The 3,099-nt window shown below is 39.9% G+C and overlaps 1 pseudogene; it reads left to right on the top strand.

The window, feature by feature from the left end:
• The first annotated feature begins 1,353 nt into the window (after window positions 1–1,353).
• On the top strand, window positions 1,354–1,949 carry LOC102760860 (annotated as a pseudogene).
• Window positions 1,950–3,099: the final 1,150 nt, after the last annotated feature.

The following is a 3,099-nucleotide window of genomic DNA, read 5'->3' on the forward strand; positions in this document are numbered from 1 at the left end:
AAAGAGGAGCCGCACAACAAATGAGAGAAAAAGACACGAGATAATTTGGAAATGTTTGGGGAGCCAGGCGGGCAAGTCCAACTCAAGGAGAGAGACTTCCCCCGATGCTCAGGCTGCTCCAACCTTTAATTAACTGGTCTGGGGTAGCCCTAGGGTAAGGAGGTTTCAATGGCACACATTAAAAAAGGTAGGGAGGTTGCTTCAGCTATTTACATGATTAAAGGTAGGGAGGTTGCTTCAGCTACCATTATCTAGATTAACTGGGTGGTACACAGCCCTGACCTTTGCTAGGGCTTCAAGGTTACTAACTTTTGGGAGTCTCTGTCTATACTCAGCTAGTGAAGACAATAAATAGACTCCGGCAGGGCACCACCTATGGCCAATCAGTTTCCTCAGTTAGAAAAGCATATGGAACTTTGGATAAACATTGACTAAAACTGATCTTCATAGCAGGTGTTCCCCAGAACGAACTACCAGTGTCCCTCCAGTTATTAATGTTTGTAAATATTTTACAGTGATTTAAAAACTGTGAAACCTAATGTTTCCAAAATCACTCAAGCTTCCTTTTGAATTCTATTTTGATAGCAGCCTCTGTAAACTTCCTGAGTCCAGTCATTAAAAGAGATTATATTTCAAAGTTTTATACAAGTGAAACATTTAATATAGTTCTCCATATTTCATTTTCCTTATCATATAGGATAAAGGAAATGTACTTGATTTTTTCACCAAGCACCATGTTGATGCCCCCAGATCCCTTTCAGATGATTTAGTATTCCATACAAATATTATCATCTTTGATAAGCAACAGGAGTGAACAAATTTAGGAGATAGCATGCTAAGAAAATTGGGCTTAGTCTGTCAAACTAAGCACTTACTACATAAGCATTGTACTAGGCCCTCTAGAAGAATATTATATTGATGAGGTTATCCTTAACAGAGCTTTCTATCTAATGAGATAAACAAGTAACTTTAATGCTTCGCAGGATGCAAGGGGTGAGGCACACTTACTGAGCACTGAATATATATAGCAGGAGATTGATAGTCTTCATTTCATTCATCCCCACCACAGCCCTTTGATTAGATACTATCACCCTTCCAAAGGTGGGGAAAACTGAGGCTCTGAGAGGTTATATGACTTGGTCAACGTCACACAGAGTAAAACATTGATTACACATAAGCCTAGGTCTGTTTGACTCTACACAACCCATGCTCTTTCTCTAAAATGAATCATGTTCCTTCTCAATAAAAGTAGTAGCATGTTGATTGCAGTACATTGAGCTCCATAGAGACAGTGCTGGGGCATGTGTGAGCCGGCGAGGCACTGGGTGACTGTATGTTCGCTGAGAAAAGTAATTAAACACGGGCAAAGGAGATCCTAAGAAGCCGAGAGGCAAAATGTCATCGTATGCTGTCATCGTATGCAAACCTGCCGGGAGGAGCATAAGAAGAAGCACTCAGATGCTTCAGTCAACTTCTCAGAGTTTTCTAAGAAGTGCTCAGAGAGGTGGGAGACCATGTCTGCTAAGGAGAAAGGAAAATTTGAAGACAAGGCAAAGGTGGACAAGCCCCGTTATGAGGGAGAAATGAAAACTTATATTCCTCCTAAAGGGGAAACAAAAAAGAAATCCAAGGATCCCAATGCACCCAAGAGTCCTCCTTCAACCTTTTTCTTATTTGTTCTGAGTATTGCCCAAAAATCACAGGAGCGTATCCCGGCCTATCCATTGGTGACGTTGCAAAGAAGCTGGGAGAGATGTGGAATAGCACTGCTGCAGATGACAAGCAGCCTCATGAAAAGAAGACTGCTAACCTGAAAGAGAAATGTGAAAAGGATATTGCTGCATACCGAGCTATAGGAAAGCCTGATGCTGCCAAAAAGGGAGCTGGCAAGGCTGAAAAAAAGCAAGAGAAAGAAGGAAGAGGAAGAAGAGGAGGAGCAAGATGAAGAAGAGGAGGGTGTCGGCCTGTGGACTGAAGATGATAAATAAGTTGGCTCTAGCACGGTTTTTTTTCTTCTCTATGAAGCATTTGTAAGGCCAGGAAGAAGCCTCTCCCTCCCCCAGACCTTTCTTGCAAGCCCTGGCCCTAGTTTAGTCATAGCAGAGTCATTTTATCTCTTCCTGGGTTTGGTCTGCGCTAACTGACCTTTCCAGTAAGCCTGGTGCTCTGGTGTAGTCACAGCAGAATTGTTTTAAACTGAAACCCTGTTTTTCAAGGCCACCTGCGTGTGGTTTTTGTCTTTATAAACCTCAGTTCCACAACAGCTCGGGGCTCCCGTAAGTAAATACAATGTTTTTATTAGTATTGTTGTCCTTTTCATAGGTCTGACATTTTTCTTCCTGAGGGGAGACTAGTCTTGCTTTTGCCCATTTTGGATCATATGATTATTACAGCATTTATCTTTTCCTATAGTTAGCTGATAAAAAGCTTTTGTCTACACACCCGGCATACTTGTGATGAGGGTAATGAGAGTTGAATTGAGACAGTTTTCATCCATAACAAACTCAAAATTCTGGTCAGTTGATAATTTTCACACAGCCCAGTTTACATTTGCAAAGTGAAAAGTAAAGTAACTACTCACAGCATGGGATTATTAGAATCAAACATTTGGAAGTCTGTCCTTGAAGGACTAATAGAAAAGTATGTTCTAATCTTTACATGAGGACTTGACATTTTTTTTAACTCCCATTACCATGTAATGGCAGTTATGTTTGCATTTCCCACATTAACGAAGGCCTGAGAGTGTATTCCCAAAAGCGTGAGCTTAAAATATAAGACTGCCGGATGAAGATTTTGTTGACATTAGTCCTGGCAAAGACTGAAAAAAAAAGTGCGCACTGTAAATGTCTTCTATTTATCTAAATATGGATTTCTTAGGAAACTTGAGACTCCATTAAATTTATTTTTAATTAATTGGGCCAACTTTTAAAATTGTATGCCACATTTAAGATTGAGTATATTTTCCAAATTATAGTTTGCCCCTTTATAAATCAAATAGACATGAGGGAAGTAAACTTTGTATCACAGATTGAATTGTCCAATTTCTTGGAATTTGATTTTTATAAAACTCAAAACTCATTAGGGTCAGATGTTTATCCA

This window comes from Myotis davidii, unplaced genomic scaffold (genome assembly GCF_000327345.1).
Source record: "Myotis davidii unplaced genomic scaffold, ASM32734v1 scaffold450, whole genome shotgun sequence".
Classification (NCBI taxonomy): Eukaryota; Metazoa; Chordata; class Mammalia; order Chiroptera; family Vespertilionidae; genus Myotis; species Myotis davidii.